The sequence below is a fragment of the Squalius cephalus genome (genome assembly GCF_949319135.1).
Source record: "Squalius cephalus genome assembly, chromosome: 7".
Classification (NCBI taxonomy): domain Eukaryota; kingdom Metazoa; phylum Chordata; class Actinopteri; order Cypriniformes; family Leuciscidae; genus Squalius; species Squalius cephalus.
Genome location: NC_137128.1, coordinates 2,054,846 through 2,070,303, shown reverse-complemented (window position 1 = coordinate 2,070,303; position 15,458 = coordinate 2,054,846). Strand labels below are relative to the sequence as shown.

Sequence of the window (15,458 nt, the reverse complement as noted above, 5' to 3'; positions counted from 1 at the left end):
TGTCTCTTTTAAAAACTGAGGTTAACAAAAAGTTAGATCCCTGGCAGTTTGCCTATAAACGGGGTAGGAGTACAGATGACGCTATAAGTAGCATCACCCACCTAGTCCTTAAGCACTTGGAGGATCCGAAGGCCTACGCACGCTTACTTTTTATAGATTTTAGTTCGGCCTTCAATACGATTCAGCCAGTTATTTTACTTGAGACACTTAAAAATATGGGTGTAAGCTCTTATTGTTGAATGGTATTACTCCTTTTTAACTAATAGGACACAATATGTTAAAGTACACAAGGCAGTCTCAGACCCTAAATTCATCAGCACAGGGGCTCCACTGGGTTGTGTGAGCTCCCCTGTCCTTTTTACTATCTATACCAATGAATGTGTGAGTAAACATCCACACAATTATATTGTTAAATTCTCTGATGACACTGCTATCCTTAGCTTATTGTTTCGAGACCAAGACACAGTCTCCTACCACTCAGAAATTAAACAGTTTGTGGACTGGTGTGATGCTCATCATCTGATGGTTAACGTCACTAAAACAGAGGAGATGATATTTGATCCAAGATCAATCTGTGAACCTAATCCTGTACTTATTCACAACACACCAATACGTCAGGTTACGTCATATAAGTATCTGGGTGTTTTTATTGATTGTTCACTTACCTGGCACATTCATGTTGAAAATCTTTGCACCAGGTTGCAACAAAGGATGTACTTTTTAAGAAGGCTAAGATTGTATGGTGTTAATAGCAAACTCCTGCTTCTGTTTTTCAAAATGATTTTAGAGAGTGTGATACGTTATTGCATGCAGACCTGGTATGGTAATCTTTCAGTTCAGTTTAAATCTAAGTTGGGGCGTCTGATCAATACAGCTTTTAGAATTGTAGGCTACCAAGAACAGTGCTACCTACAGTCACTGTATGAAAAATCTGTGCTCAGGGAGGCACATAAGATTTTGGATGACACATCCCACATTCTGAATAAGGAACTAGAGTTGTTACCCTCAGGTAAACGATTTAGAATGCCGTACTGTAGGTTAAAGAGGTATAAAAACTCATTCATCCCAGCTGCTATTAAGATGCTAAACAGTAGCAAATGACTGTTACCTACTTGTATACTTTTTATCCCCACTGTGTTGTGCAATTATTATTATTAATTTAATTTAATTTAAAATTTTTTTTTTTTTTTTTTTTTTTTTTTTCACGATACAGTGTAATGACGCATGTTTGTATTGTTTATATTCGGTGTATATTTTATGTGGTACGTTGTAAGTGTGTGTCGCAGTGACTGCAGCCCAAGACAAATTTCCCCCTTGGGGGACATTAAAGTATATTTTATCTTATCTTTTATTATTTATCTACTGCAGTCAGATTCAGCCGTGTTCACTCTAAAGGAATCACTCACATTGGCTGTGCACTTGTAATGACACATCAAGGATGTTAAGAGGCTAAAAGCAGGTTTAAGACTTGCCCCATTGAAGTCAACAGGGTGCAAATTTTAAAAATAGAATAACTCGGTGTAGGCAACACCGATTTTTGTCGTTGTTCTCTGTATTGACAGCACTCCAAATGTACAAAAAAATGAGCTCAATGTTAAAATTGACCGGAGTTCTCCATTAAGGTTGCAGTGATTCGTTCCCAGTTAACGTTAGTTACCGTAACGTTACTGTCCACTGTTTCTTTAGGAAAATCAACAGAACTTTGACTGACATCGAAAAACATACTGCGCAACAACATGTAAGTGTTATCCGGTTCATGTCCTCTTGATCTTATTAGTGATAGTTACATTGTAAAAGTTATGTAGCTTATACGATGATACTTATTACTAACTATTTTACCTTTGCATTTAAAATATATTTGCAGCTCATATCTGTTGTGAACAACTTTGATGTGTGAAATTCCTATGTGATTGTATCGCAATTCTGTGTTGTTAAAGGGATAGTTCTCTTTGAAATTAATTTTTGGTATGTTTTAGCTTACCTCAAGGGCATCCAAGATGTAGGTCTTTTTTTCCGCAGTAGTTTCAATTTTGATATTTTTTGGTCAAACCGTTCTTGTCTGTCAGTCATATAATGCAGGCCTATGGTTACTGTCTCAAAGAGCATGCACAGAGAAGTCCAAATTAAACATGATTTAATGACTCGTAAATGTAAGTACACATTGATGGCCTAAGACACGAAACGAGCGGTTTGTGTGAGAAAACGAACAGTATTTATATAATTTTACCTCTTTTAACCACAGCCACGTCCAAGTGATCTGAGGGCGCGGCGCTTCTGTCTGCGCAAGCGCCAGAAAGCCCCGGAAGTGATCTCTTGCGCGTGTACTCCTGTCTATCTAATAATTTGTTAATTTGTATCCTTCCTAGGAAAGTGATGAAGATGCCCAAGGAGAAGAGCAGAGTGCAGAACCTTTCACATTGGCACAGGTGAGACAAAACTACAGTAAACACATTTATGAAGTTAATTACATAATTTGATATGACATTAAATAATCACGAGACAAACAATGCTATGACAAAATGCACAGATTATCTCTGCAGCTCATGGAAGTAATAATAATAATAGTAATAATAATAATAATAATCATAACTTTATTTGTATAGCACTTTTCAAAAACAAGTTACAAAGTGCTGTACAGTGAAACAAACATGATCCATACTTAAAAATGTAAATGAAAATGAAAAATCAACAATAAAATCAGAAAATACAATAACAACAATAATATAATGTTTATAAAAATGCCATACAGCAAAGGCTCGGTCACCTTTAGTGACAAGACTAGACTTTGGAACCACTAGTAGTGCCCTGCCAGAGGATCTTAGGCATCGGTCCGGCTTGTAGGGAGAAACTAGGCAGGAGCCTGTCCGTTCAGGGCTTTAAAAACGAGTAGTAAATTCTTAAAATTAATTCTAATACTCACAGGTAACCAGTGAAGGGCGGCGAGGATTGGTGTGATGTGGTCACTCCTCTTAGTGCCAGTTAAAAATATGGCTGCAGCATTTTGAATGAGCTGTAATCTATGAATACTTCCCTTACTGATACCAGAGTACAGAGCATTGCAGTAATCGAGTCTTGAGGAAATAAAAGCATGGATGACCTTCTCTAATGGCCCTTTCAGATAGGAAGCGATTTGCACTGCGCTGGCTGCGGGGCTCAGCGCAAAACCGCCGAGTTCAGCGCAAAAGTTCAACTATTTTGAACTTTGACCGCGGCGTGTGCGCGAGGTCGCCGAGCAGTGCGCTGTGCTGTGCTTGCGCTTTGCTGGACGCAACAACAAACCGCTGTTGCGCGGCGCAAGCCATTGAAAATAATGGGTTTCACAGCGCAGCAGTGCGGTCGTCGCAGTCTGTCTGAAAGGCCCATAAGTCAGCAGAGGAGAGACATGTTCTAATCTTAGTTAGCTGCTCAGCTGGACAAAACAGGACTGCACTACTTCTGTCAACTGGGCATCAAAAGACAGCTCTGAATCAAAAATGACACCAAGGGTGCGAGCTTCTTTCTGAATGTTGTCTGAGAAGACACCCAGGCTAGTGGTGAGGTTTTTATGATGTAGCCACTGCTGGGAGATGGTCCTCAATGCAGAGCATAAAATCCGGGGGGAGGAGTTGGATAAAATCCAACTCCTCCCACCTTACATACCTAAACCTACCAATCTCCACCCCCTGATCCCTAAACCCACCCCTAAACCTACCCATCTCCACCCCTAAACCTACCAATCTCCACCCCTTATATAAGATCCGACTCCTCCCCTCGGATCTTGTGTACTGCATTGAGGTGCTACTGACTGCTGGTTCCGATGGAGGTAAATACAATTATTTCTGATTTTGTGTCGTTTAACTGCAGGAAATTGTTAGACATCCAGGCTTTTATTTCAGTGAGGCAAGAGAGAATGCCAGAGACATTGGAAGAACCAGGCCTTAACGGGACATACAACTGGGTGTAATCTGCATAAAAATGGAAATCAATATTATAAGTCTGAATGATTTTTTGGGGAAGCATGTATATGTTGAATAACAGTGGCCCCAAAATCGACCCCTGGGGGACCCCACAAAATAGAGGAGCATGAGAGGAGGAGGCTTCTCCAAGGATCACGGAAAATGACCTATTTGACAAATAGGAGACGAACCAATCCAGGGCCACATCACTGATACCAACATAGTTTTTCAGACGGCTAATTAAAAAATCATGGTCCACAGTGTCAAAAGCTGAGCTGAGGTCAAGAATAATTAAAATAGAGAACATTCCTGAGTCAGCTGCACGCAGTAAATCATTGGTGACCTTGATCAGAGCAGTCTCAGTACTATGCAGGGAACGGAAACCTGATTGAAATTTTTCAAAAATGTCATTATTGTTCAAAAAGGAGATTAACTGAGTTGAAACGATTTTTTCTAAAATTTTAGATAAAAATGGCAGCTTGGAAATGGGTCTAAAATTATTTAAAACAGAGGCATCTAAAGAGGGCTTTAGATGTGTACAGACACTGTCTGTCTTTCCTCTTTTTGTTTGTTTCTTGCATATGTTGTGGCTTCCATTTAATTTTTTGTGCTAAGTACAGTAGAGCAAAACAAGGTTACCTTTATGGTAAAGCAGAACCTTATACGTTTTAATATGGTGCTTCTTTTTCTGTAATTTTAGGAAAATGCCCCTCAAGAAATACGTGATGATATCCACTCTCATGGACTAACGGAAGGGCAAAGTTGCATCTCTATTTTCTCCTTTGCATTGAGACACAACACTACTGGTGTATTGATGGAAGACCTGCTGAAACTTCTAAAGTTACATTCTGCTGGGACAAATGCAGTACCAGCAAGCAAGTATTTTTTGGAGAAACCATTAGCTGGTATTATAGATCAATTAAAACGCCATCATTACTGCAGAGTATGTACTAAGTACCTTGGCACTTCACAATTACAAGAAGAAACACTTACATGTGTGTCATGTTCCTCGTCCATAACAGTAAAAGACAGTTTACAGGAAGGACATTTCTTTATCAGTATTCCATTAAAGGATCAACTGAAGGATGTTCTTGAGAATCAAGGTATGCACGATCTCTGTTTTCGTCCTGATGACAGTAGTAGGCATGTAATAAGTGTGATGGCACCTTATATCAGACCTTGAAATCAAACAGTAAAGAGGATTTCCTCTCCCTTACATTTAATTGTGATGGTGTACCAGTCTTTCAGTCCTCTAAATTTAGTATTTGGCCTATACTGTGTTGTGTTAATGAGATACCCCCTGAGAGTAGAGATAAGCATGTGCTTTTATGTGCTTTATGGTTTGGAGCAAAAAAGCCAGACATGACCTGCTACTTCCAACCATTTGTAGAGGAATGTGCCAATCTTTCACAAGCTGGCTTTGAGTGGCAACATCCTAGTGATCAGTCATGGAGACACGTGAAGGTGCACCCATTGTGCTGTGTGTGTGATGCAGTAGCAAGGCCATTACTACAACATTTTAAGCACTTTAATGGTGAATATGGCTGCGGAGTCTGCCTTCACCCTGGGGTGCAGATGAGGAAAGGAAAAGGAAAGTCAAGGGTTTACACATGTGCAGATGAAAAACCAAGTGACAGAAATCATAAAACCACAGTAGAGATAGGACAAATTGCTGAAAGAGAAGGGACAACAATATTGGGCATAAAGGGCCCATCTGCCATTGTAGATTTACCAAACTTTGATGTAATCAATGGGATGGTCCCTGACTATATGCATTGTGTGTTGCTTGGCGTGTGCAGACAAATGGCAACTTTATGGATCGATTCAAAAAACTATTCTGAGCCATGGTACATTGGCACACAAACAGCTATCTTGGACAGACACCTCTTGTCTATAAAACCTCCAGGTATTGTTGCTCGAGTTCCAAGATCTCTGACTGAACGCATATTCTGGAAAGCCCATGAGTGGCAACACTGGCTTCTGTACTATAGCTTGCCAGTTCTAAAAGGCATACTTCCACAGAAGTATCACTGTCATTGGGCATTACTGATAGAGGGCATAAGCATTCTGTTGGGATCTGAAATAAATACAGAACAGATAAATCATGCCCATGAGGCATTAGTGTACTTTGTTGGAGGTGTGCAGTCGCTGTATGGGGAAGAGCACATGACATTCAATGTTCATTCACTTCTGCATTTGAGCAAAAGTGTTGTGCATTGTGGTCCTTTGTGGGCGCACTCAGCCTTTATGTTTGAAGATTTCAATGGATACCTCCTGAAACAAGTAAAAAGTAGCCAAGCTGTACCACAACAAATATGCAAACGAGTTCTGTTTTCCCGAGCTTTTCCCCGTTTAGCAAAGCAATTTTTAACAAATGCACCTGCAGAAGTTACAGATTTCTGTAATGAAATGAGAACCGAAAAGCATCATGTCAAGAAGTTTGCGAAGTTCACTGAGGTAACTGCCCTTGGTCCACCAAATGTAAGATTAATGTCTGTTAGTGATCAAGCTGCCCTCCACACAGTGAGAGAGGTTTCCCCAAACTCTGAAGAGAATTGCTGTAAATGGAGAGGTTGTTCATGGTCATACCTACAGCAAAACAAAACAAAGAAACAACTCTGTTGTGCTTTTGAAGGATGGGAGTATTTTTAGAGTCTCCCACTTTATTGACATGGGTGATCAGTGTTTATATGCCATAGGAAACTATGGTAATTGCACAGTGCAGAAGTTAGCTAGAGGTTCTCTTATCAAAACTCCACTGAGCTACATGTCAACTGTCCTCTTTCCCACAGGCTTTCACAAAGCCATAAACACTGCTCAGGTAGTTAGACCATGTATGTATATTCAGTGTCCACAGTCCAGCTCAATTGTTTGTCGGCTACTTAAGACATATTACTGTAAATTAACTAAATGTGAAGATGGTCACTTATTCATTCAGGGTTGCTGAGCTGGAAAGTAACTAATTGCTTCTACTGTTACTGTAATCTAATGTGAGAATCTGTCAAAATTATAATGAAAAAGCACACAGCAGTGTGAAAAGTTTACTACAAAATGTAAATGTATTCTTCTTTAATACATTTTGCAATGCATGTCATCAACATTTATGTGTTTCATTGTAACATCCAAAAGGACACAAGTGCAAGGTATGGTTTCAAAACAATTATTAAAGTAGCATCTTAATAAACTTAGCTAATTTAAAAATATGTATTGCCACTTAAATTTAAAATGTAAATATGCAACTTGTATAATGTCATATACTAATTAAGTGCAAAATTAAATCTTTCTACGGCAAGAAATGAGTGACTGGGTCTTTTTTATTTTTACATGGCAATTTTGAATATTTGCTGCATACACAAGAACTTGAAAATCTAACTGTAAATAAAAAATAATTTTTGACTATTTTATTGGATAGAATTACTCATAAAATCTTAAATAACAACGAATATAACCCATGTAATCATTTTTGGAAAAATTCACTAATTGAGATTGAAGAAAGTGTGATCTAAAAACCTGATACAATGCTAGTGTCATAAAATCTTAGAAATGCCATAAATTATTTTTGGTAATCTCATCATGTGCTTTTCCATGTACTTTAATGTCCCATATATGTGACATCTTACATATGTCTATTGTCTTGTAAGGTTTTTATACAATATACCAAGATTTTGGTTTCACTAATGATTGCCCAACTCATATAACTTTGATGTTACGTGTATCTACTAAGAATATTGTATGTGGATTTGCTGTCATATATAGTAATTATAAGTTCCCAAATTATCTTAAAGGGCACCTATTATGCAAAATTCACTTTTACATGGTGTTTGAACATACATGTGTGTTGGCAGTGTGTGAGCAAAACCACCCTAGAATGATAAAAATCCACCCAGTGTTTTTTTACTATCTCAATAAATCACAAGCACTGTCTCAGAACGCCCTGTTCTAGATTTTCCTCACTGTGACGTAGAATTGCGCTAAGCCCCACCGACGTGTTTGATTGACAGTCTGGTTTTGGCATAGACCCCGCCCTCGGTGATCTGTTACACACACCATCCTCCATTGTTTCAACGACAGCCGGTAATGTCTCCTAAGAAGTGTAGGTGTTCTGTTGTGGGATGTAAGAATGGACATACTAGTCTTCACTGACATCAGAGCCACTGAAAACGCAGCGGATGGATTTTATTTATGAAGAAAAGGCGCCACTTAAACTTCCTAAATACGAGATTCATTTTCTGACTGACTGTTTAGTGAACGAGGGTCAAAGTTAATCCTCAAGTGTGGATCGTTGCCTACAGTTCGCGATCCAACGTCACCTCCAGAAGAATTAAGTGTATTATATTATTTTTGAGCAAATAGTCATTTCAGTCGATGTCAGCCAGTTCAACAACAAATGCGTCTAAAGCTATTTATTGTCGTCGTCATAGGGTGTCTCAACAAACAACGTCAGACAGTTTTATGTCACGTACATTATTTTTTGCAGCAATAACAAATGTAAAATGAAAGTTATCACAATTTGTTTGTGTGTGTGTGTGTGTGTGTGTGTGTTGCACATCCATAATTGCAAAGGGGACGCGATTAAAACTTTGTAAGTACATAAATGTATAACCATTCCGAGACGTTTAGTCCATTCTCATTCGTGTTTCTTCTGTGCCGGACTCTCTTCATCATCTGGGTCCAGCAGGGCGGGGATTATGCAGCTCATTTACATTTAAGGTGGTACACACCAAAACAGCTCTTTTTAAAACAGGCCCCAAAAATGACATTTTCAAATGGTTATAATAAATTAACTGTGGGGTATTTTGTGCTGAAACTTCACAAATACATTCTGGGGACACCCAAGACCAATATTACATCTTGTAAAAAGGGGCATAATAGGTGCCCTTTAAATCTCATATTACACAATTTTACTAAGGATTTTGTGTCTTGTTTGACTGTTATATATATTACTTACAAATTTCAGATAAAAGATATAAACATTTAGTAAAATTTATCTATATCTTTTCCATATGGGACAACACATGCCAGTGGGGCATAGAACATCATTTTATTTCAATATTATGATTTTGGGACATAAAATGTATTTGGTGTTGTTCATATTTCAAGGTGAATAGCAAAATGTCCTGCGGTGTGACTGTAACATTGATGACTCATCAAATGTAAATATTAGTAAAATAAAGCAGATATTTTTGGAGCAGCTAATAAATGCCTTGGCATTATTTTGTATGTATTTACTTAATTAACTTAAGTTTTCAAAATGCTAAAAGTACTAAAATAATATTTACAGTACATTTAGTTTTGTAACACAAATGCTGTCCTGCAGTGTGACATAGGATATTAGATTTTTGTACTGGCAGTTACATGGACAGCCATAGGGGTCCTTTAGTCAAGACCCCCACCAGGAAGTCCCCCAGATGTTTGGATGTGCTAAGGAGGTTAAAAGATGAGTGTTAATCGTGTTAATTATAAAAAAATAATCATATTCAGGTTTAAAACAATGAACTTATTCAGTTCCTGTAATGCCCAAGATCAGTCTTGTATAGCAATGACTCAAAATGGCTGCAAAGGTGAAAGAGTCCTGTGGTGTGACAGCCCGTCCTGTAGTGTGACATAATTAAGTCAGATGTCTAGCTAGATTCTCGTCTGTTATGTTTGCAATATTAAACATAAATATAAATATATCTCTGTCTCTATATATATATTAAACAAATATTGCAAATATTATATAATATACCTATATTATACATATATTAAACATAAATATATATCTGTCTTCATTTGTTTGTTGTATGTGTATGTTAACAGTCACTGATCATTGTTTTTAAAGTCAGTTTTATATGCATTTGAAAACATTGCATAATATAACTATATAAAAAAACAATAAACATTTTCAAATATTTTTTCTCATTTTACACAATATTTCCACTGGAGTGAGTGGTAAAAGATGGCACAAGCAAAGAATATAATCGAAAAACAGCTGTGAAAAAAATATATATGCAGAATTTTAATGATCATTCTTTAAGAATACTTGTTAAACTTGAAACATACCTGATTTGTATTTGAAATTAATAATATTTCAATATTTGAATTTTATAGTAATGTCATGTCACACCGCAGGACATATTTTGCCTGGAGCTGTGAGAAAAGCTTAATAAATTACATAATGAGAAAAAAAAATCTGCTAACCTCTAACAGTTTCAAAAACAACAGTATTTGAACTTTACAAATTCATACAATTCTCAAGCAATTTAGAACTTTGTTTTAAAAAATGCTGTTTCACCCTTATTTGTCATCTACCCAGCACTCACTTCGTTACAGGTAACAAACTCATGATAAGCAACAGATAAAAGCTAGCTGACCAGTAACAAGCCTGCAATAGTTGTGTTTAACTAAATTGATTACTACACACGTAGCTAACATTGTATACATTAATTTTACACAGTAACGTTAGCTTAATGTTGTAGTTGATACGCTAGCTATGATTTAAACTAGCGTTATGATACCTGATATCTATCAAACATAAGAGCCACAATGTTTTTCCATCAATGCTATACAAATAACCTACATTATTTAACTAACAGACTTGTTCCCTGGGGACATAACAAATACAATAATTCATAGCTCTTCTAATGAAGCTTTAAATGAAGTACTAAATATGGATGTAAAGCATGTATGTATGATGCTTAGCAAGGTGCAATACTGTCAACACAAACTGTGTCTGTCTTTATTTTAGGTGTGCCATCAGTGGACCCATGCCATCCAGATTATGTTCCATCAATTTTCGCTCATAAAAACACCATTGATGGTTCACAGAAGTTGGAGCGATACCAGAGGAGACCATCTGTGGTTGAGTCTATGGATTCACCTTCCTTAGAGGTCACCCATGCTGACCCTGAAGAAGGATGCACTGCTGTGGGTACAGATCTGTCAATGGCAGACATTGACCAGCTACAAAATGAAAACACTGAATTAAAAAGAAAAATGGCTTTACTGGAGAAGAAACTGGAATCTCAAGAAAAACGACTACAAGATCATATGCTTGGCAGTTCGTCTGATTTTATTTTAAATGATGACAAGCACACTAGGTTTTACACTGGTCTACCATCTGCTTCTGTGTTCTTCACCCTCCTCACTTACCTGACAACAACATGGAACGCATCATAAACCATACTTACCCTTCCCGAGCAGTTTCTTGTGGTCCTGATGAAGCTTCGTCTAGGCTTAACTCATCAAGACCTTGCTTTTCGCTTCAGAGTGAGTTGTGGAACTGTCTCAAACATCTTTCATGAATGGCTAAAGAGTTACAATGCCTTGTCCGGTGGCCATCCAGGAAAGATATCAGAAGAAATCCCCCCCCCCCCCCTCTTCAAGACTACAGGTTTCCAACAAGATAGATGTATAATAGACTGTACTGAAGTGTTCATTGAGAGGCCAACTAGTTTGCAAACACGGGTTCCTTGTTGGTATTAGTCCAGGGGTAAAAATCAGGATTAATTGACCTTCTTGAATAAGGAGACCATGTAATGGCTGATCGAGGCTTCAGTTTTCCAGAATATTTTGCCACCAAATGTGTTCGTCTTCATGTACCAGCATCTACAAAGGGAAGAAAACGATTGACAGGATCAGAGGTGACACACTCTAGAAAAATGTCCCGAGTGAGAATCCACGTGGAAAGGGCCATAGGAAAACTGAAGACATTCAGAATTCTGCGGAGCACCCTGCCAGTCAGTATGGCCAAACGGAGAAATGATAACAGTCTTTGCACAATAGATAAAATATTAATTGCAGGGTTGCCAACTCTCACGCATCTGGCGTGACTCTCACGCTTTCAGCATCAATCTCACGCTCTCACGCACACGCAAGAAATGTCACGACAAAATCCATTTTTCTCCCCTCTCAATCCGTTAATTTTCTGTTGATGACTAGACTAGACCACAGCGTATTAATGACAGGAGAGGAGTTTAAGGCCCACAGCTGTAACATCTGCCTACAACGTTCTCACTGCAGTGTTCTCTGATCATTGATTCGCTGAAAACCTTGCATCTAATACATCAGTTGCGTGTGAGAAGTTCAGAGACTGTTCAGAGCTAGGTTCGGAGTCGGAGCCACTGATGCGCGTTTGAAAGTTTGGATGACAATCAAGGTAAGCAGATAACACAATGGTGTGCCTTTCACTCACGGGCGTAATTTCCTGTGGGGACAGGGGGGACATGTCCCCCACTCTTTTCGAAATCCCGTTCGTTTTCCCCCCACGTTCAAATTAGTTTGTTATGATTTTTTAACCGCACGCCGTTGTTGCACCAAAAACTGTGACCCATCAGATTCTGTGACCCAAGAGGGCGCTGCTGCACATCTTATGCTCGTGCGTGGCAGATAATCAAGGACGAAGAAGAGCATCTACGTAAACTGCGCAAGAAAACATTACATCTATGAATGCAAGCCGCTGCTGAAAGCTGTATATTCTTAGGTTTATATTGCTTCATAATGAGAGAGTAACGTTAATCCGCTGTGACAAATTGTGAAATGTGATTTTTTTTTAAATTCTAATTCCTTCTGACTGAATGCACGAGTTGCATTTGTAATTTACATGTTTATCTGAAAATAAATATCTGAAATGTTTCTAAACATGTATTATTTCTTTCTGATTCAATGCACGAGTTACATTTGTAATTTACATCGGGGCTGTATTGTATTGTACAGAGGTCACAATATATGATAGGCAGCCATCAAAATGTGTGACCTCAGTGTAACTGTCTATTAAATGAGTCAAACGTCTAAATACTGTTTTGGGGTTGATATAGCATCCATTCAGACTAATATAGACACATGTTTTATTAATTAGAGTCATCACAGACTCAGTACCACATAGGTCACAATATATGATAGGTCACAATATATGATATTCAGCTATCAAAATATGTGACCTCACTATAACTGCATAATTAATGACGCTCAGCTGCAGCTCCCAGACAGGGTTGCCAGATTGGGTGTTTTTTGACAAGGTTTTGGGCTGGAAAACCTTGATGGCACCTGGCAACCCTGCTCCCAGACGCCTAGCACTGAACAAAATGGATTTGGCTTATGTGAATTTGAGTGGACAGAATTGGTGATCCTTGATGACTTATTAAGTCATACACGTACACTGATAACGCACCCACACACTTGTTATTGTAATTGTTTATTTCAATTGTTGTTCAATTAATACAAGTTGTAATTTTGTGTATGCAAATCACTTGATGTGGTGATTTAATTTTTTCCTTTAAGGTGAATTATTTTTATTAGGGGTAATTGTATATTCATTTAACTAACCTAGTGTGTACTTACCCGTACTAGGCTTACACAAACATAAAACCATTTCAAGATAAAACTACATTTATTTTACACACTTGTACATGCGGCACAACTGAAGGTTTCACTCTCGGGGCTTCCATGTTTAACACATACCATGTGGAACCACCGGTCACATGTGTCACATTGGACCTGTAACAACAAAGGTGAAGACAACATAGCAAACAATTGGGAGTAAATATTTTAAATTCACTGTAACAAAGACACTAAAAATGAAGTTTTATAATGGGATCCTTTACCCATTTGGTTGTCTTCCCATCTTCGGACAAAACGTTGTTTTCACCACAATGGTGGCACAGCTTACGAAGGTCATCTGGTCATCAGTGACACCAATAAGACTTGTCAACAATTGTTTCAATACAATACAAATACAATAACATTTGTCAATATGTCTAGGAATACATGAATCCGACCAGAACGTAAGCTAGGAATACATGCATCTGACCAGAATATAAACTAGGAATACATACATCAGACCAGAATATAAGATAGGAATACATGCATCTGACCAGAAAATAAGATAGGAATACATGCATCTGACCAGAAAATAAGATAGGAATACATGCATCTGACCAGAATATAAGATAGGAATACATGCATCTGACCAGAAAATAAGCTAGGAATACATGCATCTGACCAGAATATAAACTAGGAATACATACATCAGACCAGAATATAAGATAGGAATACATGCATCTGACCAGAATATATGCTACATTACCAGACTTCTCCAGAAGTGCCCTGGCCACCTCCTTCCTGTAGTGAGCTACTGCTTCTCTTTTATTAGAGAATAACAGTGGCTCGTTTTTCAGTATCTTCTCTGCATACTAATGTGACATATACTTAATTAGTTGTTTGGTCAACTGGTCATACGTTCAACACTTTGTATTGTTTAGAACCACAAAGCCTACACAGAAATCACAAACTTACTTTCAGGACAAATGCTCCGCAGGAGTTGCCATCCGCCTGCAGGGTGTGTGGAACAGTGCCGGCTGTCCACCTCGACACATTGCACCCTTTCTTCCTGATGAACGCCCTGTTGGTACACCAACACCATGACATATGAGAATACATTCTTATATATGTGTTTTTAAGTGAAAACTTATTACCATGGTTTTTATGAGTTACCTTGTAGACTGAGTGAGGTCACACATTTTGATAGTTGCCTATCATATATTGTGACCTATCATATATTGTGACCTATGTGGTACTGGGTCTGTGATGACTCTAAATAATTAAACACGTGTCTATATTAGTCTGAATGGATGCTATATCAACCCTAAAACAGTATTTTGAAGTTTGAATCATTTATTAGGCAGTTACAGTGAGGCAGGGATGGATTACTGACCGGGCCTATGGGGCCAGTGCCCAGGGACCCTTGCCTACCAGAAGCCCGGGGGGGCCCTGGGGTTTAAGGCCACGCAATCCAGTTTGGTTCAGAAAACCCATTAACAATGAAAACAAATGTTTATTACTTCTGTAATATATGTGTCCCACAGCCTACACAAGGCCTCTTAAACAAGGCACTTGGACTATGAGGTCTCCCTGGAACTTACTGTTTGGCCCCAAGTGAATATGAAGGCCCTGTGGAGTTACAAATTTAAGAATCTGTATAAGATCTGCTGATCTTATGTCCTTACAACATAACTAAGTTAGAACAATACTAAGGTAGAGCACATTGAATTTAGCATTTAAGGTTATGATGATGATATCAGCTGTTAATCAAAGTTTCCAGCAAGAGATTCGTGCCAGTCCTGTTCTCTCTATTGTAAGTTAAATGAGTCAGATTGGTAGTCTAACAAAGATATCAATAGCAAGATTAGTTTTAACATTAGGCCTATGTGACCATTGCATATCGACATGATGAAAATATTCATTCAAAATCATTTGTGCATTAATGCTGCATAATTATACCTGAGAATGCTTTGACGCGTTTCCACAGCGCACAATGCTTAAGGGAACGTCTGCCAATCCCACCAACTGCGGTAAACGTAGTCTATAATGTGTATTATTTAAAATTACTTTTAACATTTAAAAACAGACGTTTTCAAATTCCAAAGCTTGCAGAAGGTTCCTAATGGCAATACTGACTTAGGTTACAGCTTTCCTGGTAGCCTTGAGTGAATTAACATGTCTAAGAAAATGATTCATAAAACGTATAAATATCTGTTGAGCCTATGT

The 15,458-nt window shown here is 38.1% G+C and overlaps 1 long non-coding RNA gene across 1 annotated transcript; it reads right to left on the bottom strand.

The window, feature by feature from the left end:
* Window positions 1–13,218: 13,218 nt before the first annotated feature.
* Window positions 13,219–14,057, bottom strand: LOC307162343. The gene is made up of 3 exons (XR_013821907.1): window positions 13,999–14,057; window positions 13,517–13,590; window positions 13,219–13,409 (listed from the first exon to the last, which is right to left on the bottom strand). It is a non-coding gene; the product is annotated as an uncharacterized lncRNA (long non-coding RNA).
* Window positions 14,058–15,458: the final 1,401 nt, after the last annotated feature.